Source organism: Oratosquilla oratoria, unplaced genomic scaffold (assembly GCF_046742065.1).
Source record: "Oratosquilla oratoria isolate Oo_2021 unplaced genomic scaffold, ASM4674206v1 SCAFFOLD45, whole genome shotgun sequence".
Classification (NCBI taxonomy): domain Eukaryota; kingdom Metazoa; phylum Arthropoda; class Malacostraca; order Stomatopoda; family Squillidae; genus Oratosquilla; species Oratosquilla oratoria.
This window is the reverse complement of record NW_027467710.1, coordinates 1,034,687-1,059,094: the sequence shown is the minus strand read 5'-3', so window position 1 is coordinate 1,059,094 and position 24,408 is coordinate 1,034,687. Positions and strand designations below refer to the sequence as shown.

Sequence of the window (24,408 nt, the reverse complement as noted above, 5' to 3'; positions counted from 1 at the left end):
GCATATTATGGAAAAGTCATCCTGACCTTCCCAAAGACCCAAGAACATTAATGCGCACTGAGACAGTAACAGATATGAGAGAGGTTGCTGGTGGGTCATACTATCATTTTGGTTTGGAACCAGGAATAATTTCATGATTGAAAATGTATCCATCATTGGCAGCTCAAACTTTATCACTTCAGGTTAACATTGATGGGTTGCCAATATGGAAGAGTTCACCTGATCAGTTCTGGCCTATTTTAGGCATGCCAGAGCATCCAGTTCACAAAGACCCATTTATTGTAGGGTTGTTTTATGGTTCTTCTAAGCCAAATGATCCTCCGTCTGCATTCTTGAAACCGTTCATTGAAGATATGAAACTTGTCCAACGTGAAGGTGTTACATTTGATGGTAGTCATACCAGTTCATATTTCAGCATTCATTTGTGATGCACCAGCCCTAGCCTTTGTTAAGAACTGTAAGGGGCATTCTGGTTATAGTGGCTGCTATCAAAGATGCAAACGCGTCGGTGTCTGGTTGAAGATGATGACATTTCCGGTACTAGATGCTCCCCACAGGACTGACTATGAATTTGCCCATCAAACAGATGAAGAGCATCAACTTGGCCTATCACCCCTTGTAGACCTCTCTGAATTTCCACCTTGTGTGCCTTGGTGTCACTAGATGACTGCTTAATCTTTGGTTCAAAAGTCCTCGAAGTGTTAGGTTAGGTTCAAGGACTGCTGCAGTTTTGTCAGACTTGTTATGCAATATGAGGAACTATGTTCCAAGAGAGTTTGCAAAAAACAAAAAAACAGAGCAATTCAGGAGAAAGATTGTTGGAAAGCTACTGAATCTCATCATTTCTTACTTTATACGGAGCCTGTTGTTTTAGCTGACGAGCTACCTAAAATATTTCCTTTTGCTTTCTGTTGCTATCTACATTATGTTGAGTCCTTCACTTTCATTGCAGTACTCTAATTATGCCCTTGAGCTCAGTCTATTGTTTGTACAAAATTTTTCAGACATGTATGGTAAGGATCAAATTGTCTATAATGTGCATGAAGATGTCAGGTTGTTTGGCATTTTAAATAATGTCTCAGCCTTCCCACTTGAACACTTCCTTCAGAAGTTGAAGAAGTTGGTTCGAAAACCCAAGTTCCCTCTTCAGCAGGTTATTCGAAGCCTTTCTGAGTACAGCATGTTCTGCAATTCACCCAAGGAAGAACAGGCAGCTGTTACTGGTAAAAGAGAAAAAAGCATTTTGCAGGCCCTATTCCAGCTGGTTTTTGTTGCAGTGTTCATTACAAAGAAGTACATGCGAGTCTAGGCAGCAACCTAGGATTGATTTCAACATACCAGGGTAGCAACTGCATCAAGGTTGGAAACAATGTCGCAGTTGTTAAGAATATCCTTCAGAATGAATCTTGCTACTACCTTATTGTAAACAAGCTCACCAAGAAAATAGCTTTTTTTACCTATCCACTGAATTTGCAGGATTTAGGAATATATGGGGGTTTCCAAATTGTCTCGTGAGCTTGGCACTGTACCTGTTCAGGGATGTCACAGCTAAGTTTTTTTTTTTTTTTTTTTTTCCCATATGATGAATGGGTTTGCATCCCATTTTTGCACTCCATTTAATTTAAGGTTACATGTTTATGGATGGATATCTTTAAATTTTAAAACTTTTCTTTTACCTGGATGGGCAAAATTCTCGTCTATTATTCATGTTATTGGTAAACGTCAATGTGATATCAGAGCATGCATGCCCGTTTATAAAAAATGCATTTTGTGAACAATAGTGTCAGTACATGTATGTGCCCGGTATATGATGTACATGTACCTTTGATGAATCTGAAGAGCACTTACATATTTTTATCCCTCTCCCAATATAGGCCTATACTAAGTCTGTTGGTTAGAGTAGGTGCATGTAAAAATTGTGTGTTTACATGTAATGGAAGTTAGTAGTTTCAGCTCTCAGTATCTCCAGACATGCCATCTGGTCATTTTTTCACCATTGTCTGTCATTTTTGTCTTCACTACTGTCTGTGGTGATATGGACACTTGGGTTAATTTTCACAACCTAAATTGCAGGGTTGGACTCTTGTTGCTAACTAAAATTTTGTAGGAGCCATGTGATATAGGCCTAGATCATCACAATGCCTTTGAATGTTGCTGTATATGATAAATTGCTTGGAGTCACTTGAACAAGAATGAAACTTCTTAGTCCTCATCCATTAGTTCTCGGTTTTGGTGCTATACATGGAAGGTGAAGTTGTCAAATTTCCATGTTTATTGATAGTTGCAAGTAATCTGACAGCGGGTACCTTTCTGTATTGTAGGTGAAGATAAAATGTATTCTGTAGTGGTATTTGTGGATGAGGTTAATGTAGACATGGTCCCAACAAAATTGATCTTTGCAAAGGAGAAAAAGTCATATTGTTACTGGCCGAGCAAACGTAGAGAATCGAAATTGCGCAGGGCGGCAGTACGAGAACAGGCAGATCCGTTACAAGGATGGGAAACGTATGAAGTAAGGGTTATTCATCAAGCATGTGAGTTGAATAGATTCAGTTGTGTTCCTCATGTTGTACACTTGTTGTATGCAGGGGTAGGTTTTTGATATACATTACACATGGTACATGTAAATGCACTACCTTGGCCTTCAGAAAAGATTAGACATAGGCATAGCTTTAAAAACAAAGCTTCATGAAGTTGGCCATTTGGCAATTACTTGAGTTACTGACCCATTGGCATTGCAAGGTAGTCTGAAGGTTGTGTTACATGTAGGGCCTGACAGTAATACGTTGTATTCACCACATTGCAAGACAATGGTCTGGCCACAGTTCATTCCTGACAAGTGACAGTTTCATGACATTGAGATTGTATCATTATCTTTAATAACATAGTATCCAATTTATTTTAAGCCTTTCAATTTGTCTTTATTTTAAGGCAACTACGAGGCATGTCGGAAAAACCATAGAGGAAGCAGAGGAATGAGGCAAGTTCACAGCCTATTCGTGTTTATACCAATTTTTAATCAATCATGACATTTGGTTGAATACTCGGTCATAAAACGATTACCAGATATAGAATATAATTTGTAATCTCTAATGAATTTGTATATCATATATAGAATGAATGTGGTGTTTATGGTTTTATAACAAAACTATACTGTTACTCTCCAGGAGTGTGGTATACAATAAAGATATGCAGAACAGGTTTCTTTTAAGTCTTTAAGATGAAAAAAGTGATTGGATTTTGAGAAAATTGCAATTCAACATTCAAGCTGAAAAATTGTAAAAAGGAATAGATTCCAGAGTCGCACAAACACGGATATTTGACATGAAACTTGTTTTTCAGTAACTCCTAACCTAACATAACCATTCTATAGGAGAAATAGATCTTTCAGATGCCAAAAGAAAAGGATAAGTTCCAGAATCATGCAAACATGGATATATAACATGAAATCTACAATACCCAATAGCTCCTAACCTAATATATTCTAGCCTAACCTAACATAATCATCCTATAGAAAAAAATCATTTAAATGGGAAAAAAAATTGTGTAAAACGCATATGTGTGATACTGGAATAGAACTGGATTGTCTTTACCAGGGGTGCTGTGATCATTTTAAAAGATGCCAGAACCCTGCAGGACTTAACCAAATCCTGCCATCCCCATTATCATTGTTTGTATATCCAGTGGGCCCAATGTATGTCACTCAATGATTCCATATGGTGTGCACTAGCTAGTGACCATAAAATAAGTATAATTATCAAGCAAATAAAGATGTCTATTTTTTTCTGGAACTACTCACCTATATAACAATAGAAAATTAAATATTCACTTTTGTAACTTGTAATACATCAATGTAGTATATGCTTTTCTTGGTGGAGATCAATAAGAAAAAAATGTTTTAAGCAAATACACTACTGAGTGGAGTTGTGACAATAGGTTCGAGATGCCATATTGTCTTCTCTCCAGTCCTGTCAGTGTTGTCAGTTTGACAGACAATGGTGCTGATGGTGTGTACCGGGTGTTCTCCCTCTCCAAGTGATGTCACCAAGCTACATATTTTTAAAACAGTGCCAAGGAACTGAGATGTAGTTCAGTTCGAAGCTTTAAGATTCGTTTAGATAAACATTTAAGCAAGGTGCTGTAATGACTGCCATTTATTTTATATTATTTGATTATTTGTTTGTTATTATTTGTCTTATTTGCTTGATTTCCATATTTATTACTTATATATCAGTTTATTATTACTATTTACCTGTTTGTTTATTTAACTATACCTGTGTATTATTTATTATTATTTATATTAGTATAATTTTTATTTTATATATTTTTTTTATCATTTATATATTTTTTTTGCATACGACCTAATTATGGACCAAAAGGTCTCCTGTTCGCATGCTCCGCCTTTGTAATCCTTTGTAATCCTTCATGATTTTCTTCAAGCTATGAAACTCTACCCCTAGCAGTCAAATCGGATGACAAAACAGGCCATCAACATCCCTGATGATGACAATGACCTTGATGACCTCTAGAATTACATGTACCACATTACTAAATGCTGGTTACGTTAGACGAATATATCATACTTTTATTTCTTTGACCTTTGCATCTATCACAACAAAGATGGCATCTCAAGCAGTCATAGTTGTTCTGTTCATTAGTGTGTCACTTGTAGCAATTTTTTCTGTTATTGATTTCTGCCAAGAAAAACATAGTGTTGATGTATTATAATTTACAAAGTTATTATTTAATTTTCTATTGCTATATTGCATAGATGTGCATTTCTAAAAAAAAAAAAAAAAAAAAAAAAAGTACCGAAAAAAGAGCCACCCACTTGCACAGGATCTCCTGCAGCACTGTATATCTGGGGATTACACACACACACACACACACACACACACACACACACACCTCGTGGCACTGTGGTTAGAGTTCTCGCCTGCCACTATGGCAGTCCGGGTTTGACTCCTGCCCATGGCTGAAATAATTTCAGTATCACTGCACTGCAGGGTGTTACTCCAACTCTTGTGGGTGGGGAGATGGGTGTGTGTGTGTGTTTGCGTTTGCGTGTAAGGTCACAGTATTACCCATAGATCACTCATATGAGCTCTGAGCTCTCATCCAGGAGGTTAATAACTGTTGATCATGATTCCAACATGTGATTCAAGACCATGGTGAATCATGGAGGTGGTAAACACACACACACACACACCTAGATTGGTCATATATGAGCTCTGAGCTCTCTTCTGGGAGGGAAATAACTGTCGATCATGAGTTCAACACGTGATCCAAAGACCATGGTAAATCACACACACACACACACACACACACACACACACACACACATTTGTGCGAAAATAATCAAGAATAGATGGGTAAAACATCTGGAAGACAACAACATATTAAACCCAAGACAATTTGGGTTCAGACAAGGTAGATCATGCACCACAAACTTATATGCTTTTACTCAAGACTAATAGACATAGTGCAAGAAAGAAATGGATGGGCTGATTGTGCATTCCTAGACTTGCAAAAAGCCTTTGACAAAGTACCACACAGAAAATTACTAAAAAAACTGGAACACATAGGAGGAATACAAGGAAACCTACTAAAATGGATGGAGGACTTTCTGACTGGTAGAAAGATGAAAGTAGTGCTCAGAGAAAAATATTCAGATTGGAAAGAGGTGATCAGTGGAGTACCGCAAGGATCTGTACTGGCACCAATAATGTTTGCTATCTATATGAATGACATGGACGAGGACGTGAACTGCTACATGAGCTTCTTTGCTGATGACGCCAAACTGTTAAGGAAAGTAGAAACTGATGAGGACTGTGAAGCACTGCAAGAAGACCTAAATAGGGTATGGAACTGGAGTCAGAAATGGGAAGTGGACTTTAATACTAAGAAGTGTAGCATAATGGAGTTTGGAAAAAGCAAAAATAGAATATCAGGAAAATATACAATTGGAACCAAGGAAGTAAAGAAAGTAGGATCCGAAAAAGATTTGGGTGTAATTATCATGAACGACTTGTCCTATGATATACAGATTAACAAAATTGTTGGGGAGACTTGCAACTTGCTAAGATCAATAAAAGTGGCATTTACATACTTGGACAAAGACATGATAAAAAAAATATTGGTTACATTGATAAGGCCTAGATTAGAGTATGCGGTGACATTGAGGTCCCCCAGAACCAAAAAGAATATAAAGAAAATAGAAAGAATCCAAAGAGCAGCTACAAAAATGGCACCTGCACCTGCAAACCTATCATACGAGGAGAGATTGGCTAAACTGGAGTTACCGACACTGGAGCAAAGAAGAGAGGTGACCTATTGACCATCTACAGAATCATGAAAGGCACAGAGATATTTGATAGAGAGAACTTACTTAACTGGGACAAAAGAAACACAAAAGGACATGGAAAGAAAATCAAAAAACATAGCTACAGAAGAGAACTGAAGAAAAACAGTTTTCCACATAGTTTTGGACACTTGGAACAAGCTGGATAACGAAATAGTATGCGCAAAAACCATTCATGAGTTTAAAAACAAACTAGACACTGCAAGATACAATGGTGGGACATCACGAGCATAGCTCCCCTTCCCGCAAAATACAACTAGGTAAATACAACTAGGTAAATACACACACACACACACAGTTGTAAACCATTATAAATTTCCAAAGATGTCAAGTCACCCATAGGCAGCTCATGGAAGGGTGTAGGCCTTTCAAACAGAAACTGTACGATTTATGTTTACTATAAACTGGCAATTTACCAACATGGGTAAGTGCCACCCTGGGGCGAGTTGAAAAGTGCTGAACCCCCCCCCACACACACACGCACCACCACCACCACCTTCCACATCTGATGGTCACTAGTACGACTCACGTGTAAGATTCATCCACAAAACAATGTTTATACTCACAACTCATGATAAATAAATCCTGCATTGAAAGTGCATTATGGTAGTGGGAATTTGCTTTACCTTCTTTTCACCAAAAGTGCCCCCCCCCCCAAACATCCCGCCTCAGGTCATTGCCCCCCCCCCCCCCCCCCCCCAAACATCCTACCTCAGGGCATTACTCCCCTCCCCTTGTTGGGGCCCTGTAAACTGGTGCCAGAGAGTTGTATCCATAGTGAACACAACATGGGGAGTATTGTGCAGACTGTTGTCGTATATGTTTACAGTCCTCTCATTTTATCTCATAATGAGCTCTGACTGAATGCCCCCAGGACATATGCATTGTGGTGAGCAGTAGGCTGGTCTAAACCATACAAATATACATCCTCTCGTACAAGGGATATTTTCCTTGCTGTTACTATGTTGTGGGAGTTATTTAATTTAGCTGGATACAAAGGGAATAAAGATTCAGTTAGATTTAAGGCAGGTGGTTGTGAATGAATGAAAAGTAATGGTACAAGATCCATTTTAACATTCTTGTAAGTTTTGACTAATTCATTGCATAGTGATGAATATATGTTTATGTTAAAGATAATTCTTCTTTCCAGGCATTCTACCCATCATTACTCGTTTTAGAGTTCTATGGTCCTCCATAAGTGCCACATGTCCAGCCCATCTCAGTTTTGCTCTGCTTATAAATGTTAAAATAATAATGAAGAAAATTAAACTAAAGGCTGTATGTAAAGATGACACCCCCCCCCCCAACACATGCTGTTCCACAACTGCAGTTCACATATTCTTATATTTTGCATACTCATAGATGTAACAGTCCACATTTTGTGTCAAAAATAGTTTCTTTTAAATGATTTTTGATCGTTTAGAGGGTGTTGAGAACTATTTTGGCACCTTCCAATGGTTATTACCTTTTTTTGTTCGTTGCTTTGAAATTACTCTCATAAATTCCACATTGATGGGGGTCCTGTGTACATTGTATTGAGATCAATCAATTGGTCTTCCTCTCTTGCAGAAGACCCATGGTCATGAGGCAGCCATTAACAGCCTCCATCCAATATGGACCAACAAGTTTTGCAAATGTTGCATTTTTCAGGGCACATGAAGAATTGTCACCCCAGAACGCCCACATGAAGAATTGGCACCCCATGAGATCCCACCTGAAGAATTGTCACCCCAGTATGCCAAATATCAACAGTGGAATAAAGATTGTTAGTTTAGGTTGATTGAGAGTTGTGCTTATTGTTATCAACTTGTACAACTGAATAATCGTAAACCCAGAATGGCCCACATGAAGAATTGTCACCCTGTCAAAGACTGGGGTGACAATTCTTCATGTGATCCCATTTTTCTTTATGTTATCCACTGCAGACAGTTTTTGTTTTATTGCAGAGATCATATTGAGAAGGATTTGATCAACTTTGCCAACGACAACCCTGGCGTGGTGTTGTACCTAAAACCTCGGAGGCATTGATCACCTTGCATCAAGGCAGAGTACTGTAAGTTTGACTTTTGCAACAGGTAGTAGCCTCTTTTTACATTGGAGCTTAAACTCAGGAACCTGTAGCAGTGGCAAACCTAAGACCCTCATACTCCTGGAACAGTAACAGCTCTCCCCCCTAATCCCTTGTAACAAAAACACTGTTACCTACATTATTGAAAAAGTAATTTTTTTCCCTTTGAAGAGCTGGAGTTCTTCTTAGCTTAATCAAATTTACTGGTGTTAGCCTGAATTAAAGATTTTATATTTAATGACATTCGCAGAGAATTCACTTCTAAAAGCCTGCCCGCACACCAATGTTCCCTATTAATTCTTTGCTGTGAGTGAGCACAGAAATTTGGTTGTGTGCAAATTTTGCCTTCTTTGCTATGTGTGTACTTATGTGGGTCACCATACTGACTGCAGAACACAATACAAAGGATCTCAAGACATGATTTTATGAAATTGACAAATTCTCCAAATCACCTTTCTTTTGTTTTAAATTGTTATGAAATTATACAGTTAATTTCATTAATTAGAAAATTTCAATTTCATCTTGAAAACCTTGTGTGCACATATATTTTCCTTTGTGTACTATTTGTAAAATGTGTGTGCATGCACATGCACACAGCTTAGAGGGAACATTGCCCTGCACCCCACTTGCAGCATAGTAATTGAGCAAGCAAAGAAATCGATTTACAATTTGATTATGACTGAGACATATTTTTAAAGGAAATGTATCTAGAATATACAACCTTGACAATTTGTTTGTTGATTTATTATTATTATCTTTTTTTGTCTACTCATGGCATATTACTAATTAGATCTATGGTTTCAGTAAATGGAGGAGAGGAGTATATAAACACCCATGACCTGAATGGGGAGGAGCTAGTTGCAAAATGGGTCGAGTACATGCGTGGGCGATCAGGGTACCCAGTGGAGCGTCTCCTCAAATATCAACACACAGATTCATTTCTCATTGTGATGTATGTTTGCCATTTAGTCACTTTTTTGTCTTTTTTTTCCATTTTTTCCAGGCTTTATCTCTTCAATCTTTAGCATTGCTACACTTTTTATTATATCAACACTTTATGTAAGCCCTTTTGTTGTTTCTGCTTAGGTACATGTTTCTTTGTTCCCTCCTTATATTTTTCTCTAAAAAATGTTCCATTTCTCTTCCATCTTTGTTTCATCATTTGAAAATTTTCCCAGCTAGCATTTTGAATTTTTTTTTCCAAGTTTTACAAAGTCAGTTTTGTTATACTCTTCAATTCACCAAGGCATTTACTCGCTTCTCTCAATCTATATTCTACCTCCACCTTCACTCCACCTTTTCCTGAGGAATAGACATTTGGGAATGGATGCTAAGAGGAGACTGTATGAAGGAGTGATTGTGCCAACAGCACTGTATGGGGCAGAAACATGGAACATAAGAGAGAAGGAGTTTGAATGTGTTTGAGATGAGGTGTCTGAGAAGTATGATGGGGGTTACTAGGCTAGATAGAGTGAGAAATGAGGAGGTGAGGAGAAGAACAGGGGTGGAAAGGGAGTTGGGAGATAGGGTTGATGAAAGAGTATTAGGATGGTTTGGACACATGGAAAGAATGAGTGAAGAAAGACTAGTAAAAGAGGTATGGAAGGCAGATGTGGAGGGAGTGAACATGTAGGGATGTCCTAGGATGAGGTGGATGGATGGGGTGAAGGGGGCTTTGGGGAAGAGGGGAATGTCTGTTGAGGAAGGACGGGAGAGGACAGAAGACGGGTGAATGGAGAATGGTTGTATATGAATGATGATGTGATGCATGAGGTGGAATGGGCAGGGGGATGGGGGTGAGGTAGTATGTGTGAGCAAAATTTGACGCAGCCTGAAGGGATTCCTCCCCGTCTTCTCCTTTTATGCAAGGGGGGATGGAGAGGAGGGTCGCCGATTTAATGAAGCGGCCTTTCTGTGGATGTGCCGTGTCTTGCAACACTGCTTCTGACCCAGGGCAGTGGACAAGGTACAGGGATGACCCGTCATCCAGGAAGTGCTAAGTTAAGAGGGAGGATGGAGGGATGTGGGGTGTATTCAGGGATGGAATGGGTGGGAATGATTTTATACCTTTTCCATTTTGGCTACCTCCCTTGTAAGGGGGAAAAAGCCTTAGTATATGTATGTAGTTTTGTTATACATTAATCTTCCTTCTCTGTGCTTCTCATTTCTTCTCACATCATTTTGTTCCTTAAGCTCGAACTCTATTAGTAGGTGGTCACTCTTCCAGGCTCAGAAGTGAATATCTAGTCTCTATGGTTCTTCATTGTGTCCATATCTAGTGTTTTCTTTAACCCATTGTGTCAGTGTATAATCAGTGGTCAAATCCAGTAGGACATTGCCTAGAGTTCCTCTCCACCTTTTATTGTCAATTCCTCCCAATTCATTTCCTTTGCATTTTCTTGCAAAATACTGTTAATATTTATTTGGCCATTTAGCAAGGATGCAAACACATAATGTTTTGGGTGTGTAACTGCATACATACAATAGTAATACTTTTCTCAATTTTAGGGGATGGGCTGAAGCCCCTTACCCCCTTGTATAACAAGTGCTTGCACCCATGCTATGTAGGAATGCCAATATTGTAATATTAGGCCCATACCTACCTGTAGATACATGTATTGCTGATTGAATGCTATAAATTTGTTTACTTTGGTTGTAGTGATGAAATATGAAAATGTGACCCCATACATGATAAGCAGAGTAATTTCAATTTTTTATATATAAGCAGCGGCTTTGCTGCAACTACCTTCGGCAGGTTGCTTGTCCTGTGGCACTTGGTCGCTTTGTTTGCGGGGCATACAATCCACAGATGCGTTTTATTTCTTAGTAGACGGTTTGCCTTCGTCAGATTCTACCTCAGTATTTTTCTGCGTGAAACCTACATTTGGGCGACCTATGTTCTTCGTCGCTGTCTTCATCTCTCATCCTCTTCATCATGGTGAAGATCTGATCCAACTTCTCGTGTAGTTCCTTATTTTCCTTCCTTAGTTTGTCCAAAATCTAATCCTTAATATCCTCCAATGAATCTCCAGTGGTTGATGTGTAGACAGTGTCGTAGTCTGGCATAATGATCTTGATAGCTTCTTCTATTAGTTTGAATATGTCTTCAGGAATATTGATTACTCCGTGCTCAATTAAAAAAATATTCATGAACAACTTATATACTATATTGTGTGGTCGTTTCATTACTATTTCTCCGTTTTCTTTAGTGGTTCCGGTATAGATAATCAGAGAATCCCTTACGGAAGTGTCTCCCAAACACCGCCACCACTGAGGTAATTTCAGAATCATTTTGAAAGAGTTATGTTCTTGGTTTGAGGTTAGATTGAGCGTTGTGTACGATAGTTTTCTTTTTCGTTTCATTTTTATGCTTAATCACAGCTTTTACCTTTCTTATAGCATATTTGTTGTGAATAACAGTTCTTTTTGATGTTTTGAAAAGTCTGTCTAAGAAATGCATCTGGAAGTTCCTGTGATCAGACTTTGCACCATGTTTAACGAATTTCTTATATCCTGGGAAGTAATGCCGCGTGAACGCCTCTGAATCCTCCTCTATCATATCGTCCGAACACTCCAATCCGTCAAACATGTCATCACTGTATTTGAATTGTTTATCGTTCTCTAGAGTTAATTTGAAGGCGATCACCTTCCCTTGGAACTTGCGTATTGACACTTAAACATTAAAGGTCTTGATGTCAGCGTACAACCCAGGGAACATTTTACTGTACTCGTCCCTTAGTCTAGCTGCCAACACCTTATCTTCTTGCAAAGTCTTCTTCGTTATACCTTTGATAGCTGTTAGCCACTTCCATAGGTACCTCTGTCTAAGCTTCTTCGATGTTTCGTCTCCTGGAATCATATCAGTAGTCGGTATTGTACAGCCAATCACCTTTACGGAAGTGTCCCCCAAACACCGTCATCGCTGAGGTAATTTCTGAATAATTTTGAAAGAGTTATATTTTTATTTATATATTGAAAAACTATTTATTTATGGTGAAACTACAAATTGAAACTTCAAAATAAAAATCTATGGTAAAACTAAAAATACAAAATAAAGAATATTTTAGGGAGTTGTTAAATGTGAAGGAGGATAGGGAAAGGTAGTTGTAGTAGGAAGCGCTAAGAAAATGACCATGATGAGTGGAGAAAATGGAGGAGAAATAAGGAAAGATGAAGTGAAGGCAGTTGTTGAGATGATGAGAGCAGGTAAGGCACCTGGGTTGGATGGATGTCATGCTGAATGTTTGAAAAAAGGAGGTAGAGAGATGGACTGGCTGGTGAGGTTATTTAATATTTGATTAAGAGAGGGTAGAGTGCCAGAGGACTGGAGAGTTGCCTGTATAGTTCCACTTTACACAGGAAAAGGGGACAAGTGTGAGTGTAGTAGTTTCAAAGGGATCAGTTGTTAAGTGTAGTTGGGAAGTCCTATGGGAGGGTCTTGATTGAGAGGATTAGGAGAGGGAGTAATTGGTGAGGAACAGTGTGAGTTTAGGACAGGCAGGGGTTGCGTATATCAGATTTTTGTGGTAAGACAGATATGTGAGAAAGGTATAGGAAAAGGTAAGGATGTTTTTTGGGCTTTTATGGATCTGGAAAAGGCTTATGACAGGGTAGACGGGAAGGCACTGTGGGAGGTATTACAGACATATGAGATAGGAAGAAAGCTGTTAAGAGCAGTCAAGAGTTTTTATGAGAGGAGTAGGGTGTGTGTTAGGATTAGAAATGAAGAGAGTGAGTGGTTTGAGGTAAAGGTGGGACTTGGTCAGAGATGTGTTCTGTCACCCTGGCTGTTCAATCTATACATGGATGGGGTGGTGCGAGAGGTAAATGCAAAGGTAGTGGGTCAGGGGCTGAAGATGGTTAAAGAAAATGGAGAAAAGTGGGAGATAAGCCAGTTGTTGTTTGCTGATGACACTGCTTGTAGCAGGATCAGAGGAGGGAGTTAGTAACAGTTTGAGAAGGTGTGTGAAAGAAGGAAGTTGAAGATAAATGTGGGTAAATACAAGGTGATGAAATGTACAATGGGAGAGGATAGCAGCAAATTGGAAGTGAGACTGGTGGCAGTGGATATCTTTAGATATTTGGGTGCAAAAATGGCAGGAAAGGGAGGAATGGAGGTGGAGGTAGAATGTAGATTGAGAGAAGTAAGTAAATGCCTTGGTGGATTAAAAAGTGCAATGAGAAATAGACATTTGGGAATGGATGCTAAGAGGAGATTGTATGAAGGAGTGATTGTGCCAACAGCACTTTATAAGGCAGAAACATGGAATATAAGATAGGAAAAGTATAAATGAGTTTGAGATGAAATGCCTGAGAAGTATGTTAGGGGTTATTAGGCTAGATAAAGTGAGAAGTGAGGTGAAACGGGAGTTGGGAGATGGGGTTTATGAGTGTTGGGATGGTTTGGACACATGGAAAGAATGAGTGAAGGAAGATTAGTGAAAGAGGTGTGGAAGGAGTGAACATGAGCGGTCGACCTAGGATGTGATGGATGGATGGATGGGGTAAAAGGGGCATTGGAAAGAGGGGAATGTCTGTTGAGGAAGGATGGAAGAAGATAGAAGATAGGGGTGAGTGGAGAAGAGTTGTATTTACCTAATTGTAGTATACAATTGTGTATGGATGATGCCGTGATGCATGGAAGGGAGGGTGGGGGATGGGTGTGGGTGAGGAAGTATGTGGAAATGATATTTTGATGCAGCCTAAAGGGATTTCTCCCCATCTTCTCTTTGTCTGCATGAGGGGACGAAGACGGGGGTCACTAATTAAATGAAGCGGCCTTGCTGCATTGCTTTTGACCCAGGGAGGGCAGTGGCCGAGCTGCAGGGATGACCCATCATCCAGGAGGAACCAAGAAAAGAGCAAGAGAGGGAGGGGTGGTGAGTGGGAGTGAAGTATGGGGGAATGAAATGGGTGGGAGTGGATTTATGTCTTTGAGTTTGGCCACCTCCCTTGTAAGGGAGGAAAAGCCCTTGACAGTATATGTACAGTATGTATAGTGTGTTATATCATTCTGGCTATAGAAATATGTCTCAATGCAACTTTTGTTGTTCAGAATGGCTGTTGTGGTTCACTATATAATTTGAATTATTTTGTATTTACCTAGTTGTATTTTACGGGAAGGGGAGCTATGCTCGTGGTGTCCCGTCTTCATATCTCATTTTATCTAAACTATTTTTAAATTCATGTATTGTTTTTGCACACACTATTGGTGTAGCTTTCGTGTGCTTTGGCAAAAAAATTATGCCATCATTTGTTGCTCAGTGGCTGACATAAGTTAACATCAAGGATAATGTGGATACAGATGAGATTGGGACAGAAGATAATGGGTATTTGTGAGTGGATGTGACCTTAGTTTTAATTCTTCCAGCTAATGGTCATTTGAGATAGATTTGATAGATTTAGCTGATAACATTTGATATATTTATTTCAGTTTGATAATGCGGTTGCCTGTGCAGCTGCAGATGGCATCTCCAGCTGCAAAGGAGTGGCTGCAGAAGAGAAGAGAAGATGTTGAACCCTGGACACACTTTGTTAATACAAGCAAATTCAAGGTGAGTGATAAATATTATGTATAGAAAGACATGTTAAAAGTAATATATTACCTCTCATGTATATTTACCCACAAGAAATGAGCTATGCTCATGGGGTCCTGTTATGTATGCATTTACCTAACTGTAGTATGTAGGAAAATAGCAACGCTTGTTGGGTCCCATCTACTACTCTCCAATATGACATACCTATTCTCAAAATCATGTACAGTTGCAAATTAATCTATATCCTTAATTTCAATGATCATATTTAGATTTGAATTCATATTTGTCTGTCTTATGTGCACAGCCTCCCAAATAGTTCTGCCATATCAATTCTTTCTTCTCGGGTTCCATGTGGGTGGGGGTGGGGAGTTAGCTCCTTGATAGTTGGTATGGCTTATTATTTCTACTGCAATCCTTGGACCAACAATTCTGTAAGGGGTCTAACAGGGTAGAACATGGAGGAAGGGGGTACTGAGGTAGCCATCAGACAAGAACACAACATAGCAAGTGGAAACTCTGTTGAGAGCCTGTGAAGGTGATCATGTTCCTCTATTTTGTTATGAACAACACAAGGCAACAACAACTGGTAATGTGTTCCACTTGTTCACTGCCTTGTTTTGGAAGGTGAACATATTTAAAAATTCTTTGACTATTTGATGTGTCTCTGATGACACATATATATACCAAAGGCTTTCTCCCCCTTACAAGTGAGCTTACAATATAAAGGAGTGATTGTGCCAACAGCACTGAAAGGGGCAGAAACATGGAACATAAGAGAGGAGGAGTTTGAATGTGTTTGAGATGAAATGTCTGAGAAGTATGATAGGGGTTACTAGGCTAGATAGAGTGAGAAATGAGGAGGTTAGGAGGAGAACAGGGGTGGAAAGGGAGCTGGGAGATAGGGTGGATGTAAGAGTATTAGGATGGTTTGGACACATGGAAAGAATGAGTGAAGAAAGATTAGTAAAAGAAGTGTGGAAGGAGTGAATATGAGGGGTTGACCTAGGATGAGATGGATGGATGGGGTGAAAGGGGTATTACAAAGAGAGGAATGTCTGTGGAGGATGGATGGGAGAGGACAGAAGATAGGGGTGAATGGAGAGGGGTTGTGTATGGATGATGCTGTGATGCATGAGGGGCATTGGGTGGGGGTGAGGAAGTATGTATGAGAAAAATTTGGCACAGCCCAAAGGGATTTCTCCCCGTCTTCTCCTTTTCTGCTTGAGGGGACGGAGAGGGGGGGGTTGCCGAATTTATGAAGCGGCCTTGCTGTGGATGTGCTGTGTCTTGCAACACTGCTTCTGACCCAGGGCAGTGGACAGGATGCAGGGATGACCCGTCTTCCAGGAGGTGCCAAGATAATAGGGAGGGTGGAGGGGAGTGGAATATATAGGAAATAGAATGGGTGGGAGTGGTTTCTATGCCTTTTTCTTTTTGGGTACCCCCCCATACAAGGGGGAAAAAGCCTTTGGTATGGTATATGGTACAAGGGAGGTAGCCAAAAACAAAGGCATAAAATCCACCCCCACCTATTCCATTTGCACATACCCCACTTCCATTCACCCCCCTTCCTCTCTCTTATCTTGGCTGCTCCTGGAAGACAGGTTATCCCTGCAACTCGCCCACTGCCCTGGGTTAGAAGCAGTGTTGCAAGACACAGCACATCCACAGCAAGCCTGCTTCATTAAATCGGCAAATAAAAAAAAGACCCTCTGACCCCTCCTGCAGGAATGGAGAAGATGGGGAGAAATCCCTTCAGGCTGCATCAATTTATTTTTCACACATACTCCCTCACCCCCCCATCTCCCACCCACTCCCTTTCATGCATCACAGCATCATCCATACACAACCATTCTCCATTCACCCCTATCTTCTGTCCTCTCCCGTCCTTCCTCAACAGACATTCCCCTCTTTCCCAATGCCCTTTTCACCCCATCCACCCATCTCATCCTTGGTCGCCCCTTCATGTTCACTCCTTCCACACCTCTGTTACTAATCTTTCTTCACTCATTCTTTCCATGTGTCCAAACCAAAGGATTACAAAGGAAGAGCATGCCGGCAGGAGACCTTTTGGTCCATAACTAGGTTGGATGTGGAAAACATAGATAATAAACAGGTAGATAAAAGAATAAAATAAGTAAATAATGAAAAATGATGAACAAAAATAAGAATAATTGACAATAAATGAATAACTAGAAATAAACCATTAATAATAACAAATAAAATAAAAATGCCAGTCATTACAGCATATTTCTTAGGTGCTTATCTAAATGAATCTTAAAACTACTTTTTATTAGGAAAAATAGATTCAATACTCATTCATCAACCATATCTCCCAATTCCCGCATACTACATATTCTCCTTGCTGAATCACAACACAGTTTTAGGCCACTACACTCCACACTCTTCTAATAAATCTCACACAAAGAATATTAGATGGCATCAATTCAGATAGGCCCCATCACAGAACACTTCTTATAACATTAGACATTGGTAAAGCTTTTGATGCTATCCCCCTCCACAAAGTAACAAACAAAATATATAACAAAGACATGCACAATAACACTAAAAGATACATACATACATACATATACCAAGGCTTTTTCCCCCCTACTAGGGAGGTAGCCAAAAAGGAAAAGGCATAAAATCATTCCCACCCATTCCATCCCCGAAAACACTCCACACCCCTTCACCCTCCCTCCCATCTTAGCACCTCCTAGATGATGGGTCATCCCTGCACCCTGTCCACTGCCCTGGACACAGCACACACACTAAAAGATGGCTGGCCATTTATCTGGCAGGCAGAAATGCTTATGTGTGATATGATGGCCAATCATCGCACACCAGAAACATTAAGAATGGAGTACCACAGGGCTCAGTTCTATTCCCCACACTCTTTATTCTATACATGCATGATATACTTACACCAGACACCTCAGAAATACAAATCTCTTCCTATGCAGACGACATAACAATCACAATAATACAGCCATGCCTTGATACACTCAACACATAGTTTATTACAAAGAGACTCAAAATAGCCCCAGCCAAATCCACAGCAACACTTTTCACCAACTGGACAAAAGAACACAAATACATTCCTCATCTCTATATGGTGTAACATATGATATATCCATGTCATTTAAACAACACATCACAAACATAAAAAGTAAATGCACACCTAGACTCAATGCACTTAAATCAATTACTGAAACAACATTTGGACAAAACAAAGAAACTTACCTTAAAATAAACAATTGCATACACTCAGTGATGAATTATGCAAGTCCAGCAAGGGCACCTAATCTCAGTGAGACACACCTCAACACCCTTCAGACCATACAAAACATACATACATATACCAAGGCTTTTTTCCCCCTACTAGGGAGGTAGCCAAAAAGGAAATGGCACAAAAATCATTCCCACCCATTCCATCCCCGAAAACACTCCACACCCCTCCACCCTCCCTCTCATCTTAGCACCTCCTAGATGACGGGTCATCCCTACACCCTGTCCACTGCCCTGGGTCAGAAGCAGTGTCGCAAGACACAGCACATCCACAGCAAGGCCGCTTCATTAAATCGGCGATCCCCCTCTCCGTCCCCCCATATAAAGGAGAGGACGGGGAGAAATGCCTTCGGGCTGCATCAAAATTTTGCTCACACACACTACCTCACCCCCCATCCCCCCGTCCATTCCACCTCATGCATCACAACATTTTCCATATACAACCATTCTCCATTCACCCATCTTTTGTCCTCTCCCATCCTTCCTCAACAGACTTTCCCCTCTTCCCCAAAGCCCCCTTCATCCCATCCATCCATCTCATCCTAGGACGTCCCCTCATGTTCACTCCCTCCACATCTGCCTTCCATACCTCCTTTACTAGTCTTTCTTCACTCATTCTTTTCATGTGTCCAAACCATCTTAATACTCTTTCATCAACCCTATCTCCCAACTCCCTTTCCACCCCTGTTCTCCTCCTCACCTCCTGGTTTCTCACTCTATCTAGCCTAGTAACCCCCATCATACTTCTCAGACACTTCATCTGAAACACATTCAAGCTCCTTCTCTCTTCCTCTCTTATGTTCCATGTTTCTGCTCCATACAGTGATGTTGTCACAATCACTCCTTCATACAGTCTCCTCTTCACATCTATTCCCAAATTTCTATTCCTCCTTACACTTTTTATTCCACCATACAAAACAAAGCATTAAAAACAATTACAGGCTGCACATATACAACACCTACAGACCACCTACACTATGAAACAAATGTCCTCAAAGTCAAAGATCACCTTGACAAGAGAGACACACAAACACTTGCTGCAGCCTCCACAAACACAGCACACCCACTACACTATATAGCAGAACACACACACACACCAAGAAATATAAAAAAAAAAACACCACCCAAATATCTATATCACACACAAATACTCTCTTCTCTTCCTCCAAAACCACCAAATACCAGACGCCGGAAACATATTCATGATCATATCACTCACTGCTCCATTAACACACTAAAGGAGAACACACTGCTACATGCCAGACCCCCTGATAGCCATCCCTCTGAATCCTCTCTCCCACGAAAGGACACAGTCCACCTGACCAGACTGCGGTGCAGCCACCACCCAGCCCTTCTAAGCTACCAGAAGAGGCTGGATGACTGCATTGTGGACAAATGCCCAGCATGTAACACTTCACCCCATACTATTCTAGTATATTTCGTTTTATGGAAAGGAGATGTAGAAGTTAAAAGTGACGACCAGCGTTCTTCTTATCAAGGGGATCCCACTACTCAAAAAATAATAATAATAATAAATAAATATAATAAATAAACAAAATAAAAAAATGAATAAAAGTAGATTACCAACAATCCCTTGTATAACCAAACTAAGTTAATGTGTTACCATGATAGGCAGAAAAATATTAATTGTAAAGGTATATTGGTAACATGCATTCTTATTTGTTTGGCTTTACATGGAAATTCTATTCATATAACCAAATGGATAATATTTTTACTCGTTAATATTTACTTAAGTTTTCTATATGTAAAAGACCCAGAAGACATGGAAATTTACTCGATCTGTTGATCACTAGCCACGAGAGTATGACAATTGTCGATATAGAAGTTGGTGAAACCATTGCAAATAGTGATCACAACTTAGGTTCAAATTGCTAAAGTACTTGTGTACTAGGTATTGGTATAATAGTTGTATTTACCTATTTGTATTTTACGGGACGGAGCTATGCTTGTTGTGACCCATTTTTTATCTCTCCACATCCATTTTATTCTTAAAATCTTGTATAGTTTTGGCACTCACTGTTTCCCCATTTAGTTTGTTCCAGACATCAGTCCATGTGGGAAGCTATTCTTTTTCAAATCTCTTCTGTAACTGTCCTTCTTTAGCTTCTTTTCATGTCCTGTTTCTCTTGTCTCATTTTAATAAGTTGTCTAGAATTTCCTCCCTTTCATAATTCTGTAGATAATTAAATCACCTCATTCTCTTCTCTGTTCCAGTGTTGATAGATGTAACTTACCCAATCTTTGTTCATATGTCAAAATTAAAAGTGTAGGTGCCATTTTTGTTGCTGCTCTTTTTTTTTTTTCTCTTTCTTTCTTTACTAGGTGCCCATAGTGTCGCAGCATACTCTAATTTAGGTCTTATCAAAGTAATTAGTATTTTCTCCATTTCTTCATCCATGTAGTCAAAGGCCACTCTCATTGATCTTAATAAGTTTAAAGTTTCTCCAACTAGTTTATTGACATGTTTATCAGGTGTCAAATCACTCGAGATAATTACTCCTAGGTCCCTTTCTGAGTCGACTTGTTTGACTTCCTTGGTACCAATTTTATATTGACCCGATATTCTATTTTTGCTTTTTCCAAATTCCATTGTACTGCATTTCTTAATGTTAAAGTTCACTTCACACTTCTGACTCCATTTCCATATTTTATCTAGGTCTACTTATAGCAATCTGCAGTCTTCTTCTGTGCTTGCTCTCTTAAGTAATTTGGCATCATCAGCAAAGAGGGTCATGTAATACCTCACTCCCTCGTCCATATCATTTATGTAAATGGGAAACATTAAAGGAGCCAATACAGAGCCCTGTGGGATGCCACTTATCATATCTTCCCAGTTCGAGTTCTTGTCTCTAAGTACCACTCTCATTTTTCTCCCACTTGAGAAATCTCTCATCCATTCCAGCAGCTTACCTTGTATTCCTCCTATTATTTCAATTTTTCTTATTAGCTCCCTCCCATCTTAGCACCTCCTAGATGACGGGTCATCCCTGCACCCTGTCCACTGCCCTGGGTCAGAAGCAGTGTCGCAGGATACAGCACATCCACAGCAAGACCGCTTCATTAAATCGGCGAGCCCCCCTCTCCGTCCCCCCATATAAAGGAGAGGACGGGGAGAAATCCCTTCGGGCCACATCAAAATTTTTGCTCACACACACTACCTCACCCCCCATTCCCCCGTCCATTCCACCTCATGCATCACAACATTTTCTATATACAACCATTCTCCACTCACCTCTGTCTTCCGTCCTCTCCCATCCTTCCTCAACAGGCATTCCCCTCTTCCCCAAAGCCCCCTTCACCCCATCCATCCATCTCATCCTAGGACGTCCCCTCATGTTCACTCCCTCCACAGCTGCCTTCCATACCTCCTTTACTAGTCTTTCTTCACTCATTCTTTCCATGTATCCAAACCATCTAATACTCTTTCATCAACCCTATCTCCCAGCTCCCTTTCCTTCCCTGTTCTCCTCCTCACCTCATTTCTCACTCTATCTAGCCTAGTAACCCCCATCATACTTCTCAGACACCTTCATCTGAAAGAAATGAATTAAAGGTCACGCAGAAAGAAATGAGACAAAATAAAAAACCTAGATGTTAGGAAATCACATGGACCGGAACAGGGAACTGGAGCTTACTCCTCCAATGTGTGCACGATATGCTTCCCTACCTTGCCGCTTCTGGACACCGACAGTATACAAATTCTGCATATGTATACCTGCAAATGATGACCAAACTACCAAATACGCATCCGGATGTGTATAAGAAGTTCCAAGAGGGATACCACGTTGTGCGGCGCAGTGATAGATACTGGGCAGGGCTCTCCACAGATCTGATCATCGAACAGGTTTTGATGAGAAGTATAAAGACGCATGGGGGCCTAACTCGAGGAAAAGGGATGACAGAGACTCAGCGCTTACTGTGGGTCCTATCCATGCCAGCATGCGCAAACATCAACGATGCAATGCAGAAGTTCAGCGGGGTCTCCTACGAAACCAGCGACCAGCACAAAGATATTTCGAAGGCTAGACAGGCCAGAGATGTTAAGGACACCCTCGATCTTATCAGCTATCTGAAGGAAAGAGATCCATTCAAGGAGAATACCTCACTTCACAACATTGCTAATGGCATGGCCGCTCAGGACGGAGTCAAAGTTGACCAAGCAAAAGAAATTGGAGACAAGATTCTTGTGAGCATGGCAGGGAAATCTGTGGAAGAATTCACCTTCCGAAAAGCCGATGAAGCAATGACACTTGCATCCAGATCAACTGCCAAAGTCAGAGGGGAATCTGTAGTAGTGGATCCACAATTGGTGTTCCAGCGACTGGTAATTGTAGGTGAACGGTGCCAAGACTTGTCAACGTTATTTAAGTTCAAACTCTGTAGCCACCCTCCTGCCTTATTTGACTCGTCATCCCTTCCCTTGCAGGCCAATAAGGCAGTCCTTGCTGATGTTCTGTGGAAGTCTATAGATGAACAACGTGAGCCGAGTGGAGACCAAGTCCAATATGTCCTTGATGGCGGCGCGCTACTCCATCGGATTCCCTGGCCAAGAGGTTCCACATATGATAGTGTGTGTCAGATTTATGTCAGATATGTGACACAGAAATATGGAGCTGCTGTCATTGTTTTTGATGGCTACAGAGATGAACCCACAACTAAAGATGCCACACAACAAAGAAGAACAGGAACCTGCTCTAGTTTGACCGTAAACTTTGGTGGTGATATGATCATCCAATCCAAGAAGGAGGACTTCCTGAACAACAAGACAAACAAACAGCGCTTCATACATTTTCTCAGCGACAAACTAGAAAGGGCTGGATGCAGCACAGAACACGCAAAGCATGATGCTGATGTCCTCATTGTTCAAACAGCCCTTGCCTTTGCCAGAACAAGAGATACGGTTCTCATTGGTGACGACACAGATTTGTTGGTCCTACTGTTGTATCACGCTGATATGACTGCAAACGAACTGTTTCTGGTATCAGAGTCAAAGCAAGCCACCAAATCGAGAAGGGTATGGTGCATAAAGCAGTCGAAAGAGTTGTTGGGTCCTCAGATTTGCGACCATCTGCTCTTTGTCCATGTTGTTCTTGGCTGCGATACCACTAGTCGCCCGTTTGGATTGGGAAAAGGTTTGGCAGTGAAGAAGGTGAAGACTGATTCCCTGTTTCGTGAGCAATCAGAGATGTTCCACAAATCAGAGCAAATACCGGAGGACATAACTGCTGCAGGAGAGAAAGCTCTGGTATCACTGTACGGTGGTACCAGAGAGGAAGGACTGGACAGCTTAAGATACAAACGGTTCTGTGACGAGATTTCCAAGAGCACATCTTCCGTGGAACCACAAACTCTACCCCCAACATCAGCAGCTGCAAGATTCCATAGCCTCCATGTCTATTACCAGGTAATGGAGTGGAAAGGAACACGTGTCAACATGAAGCCACAAGATTGGGGATGGCACATTGTGGACAGAAGGTACATGCCTATACAGACAGATCAGCCCGCAGCACCACCGGAGATACTGGATGTCATCTGTTGTAGCTGCGAGAAAAACTGCAAAACAAGGAGGTGCACATGCCAAATATATGGTCTCCATTGCACTGCCGTGTGTAGAGAATGTCGTGGTACAAGTTGTTCTAACTCTAAGGTGCCAGATTGATCAGATAATGTAGACGACGACGCTTAAGCCAGATACCGCAAAGTGGCACAACTGGAATTGACACTCTTGAAATTAATGTTGATGATCTGTTGTTGAAGCATAGGCTTACTGTTGTTCATGAGTATGATAATAAACTTATCTCTGGCTACAATCGTGTTTTCCTACATTTCAGTAGGCCCTAGGTTAAAAAATGCACCGAAAATATAAAATGTTGAGCAAATACATTTTAAAAATAGACATTCTTTCCAGCATATTGGATTTTTGGCTATAAATTCTTTATCCAATAAAAATGTAACCTATTCCACGTGAATTCTTGTGTTCAAAAACCCCATTTTAGCACTTTAAATGACTCAATTATTACATCTAAATGCGGAGATATGGCAAATTATCGAAAATTGGCGGCCATCTTGGATTTATGCAAATTAGACATATTTCCTCAACGTGGATTTCTTGGGACTTTTAGTATGATCTTCTA

General features: G+C 40.4%; 1 protein-coding gene and 1 pseudogene across 1 annotated transcript in view; one reads left to right on the top strand and one right to left on the bottom strand.

Annotated features, from left to right (window-relative positions):
• The window catches only part of LOC143023140 (uncharacterized), a 168,420-nt gene that overhangs the window by 37,569 nt on the left and 106,443 nt on the right, over positions 1 to 24,408 (bottom strand). The window lies entirely within an intron of this gene.
• Positions 847 to 23,933, top strand: LOC143023124 (uncharacterized; annotated as a pseudogene).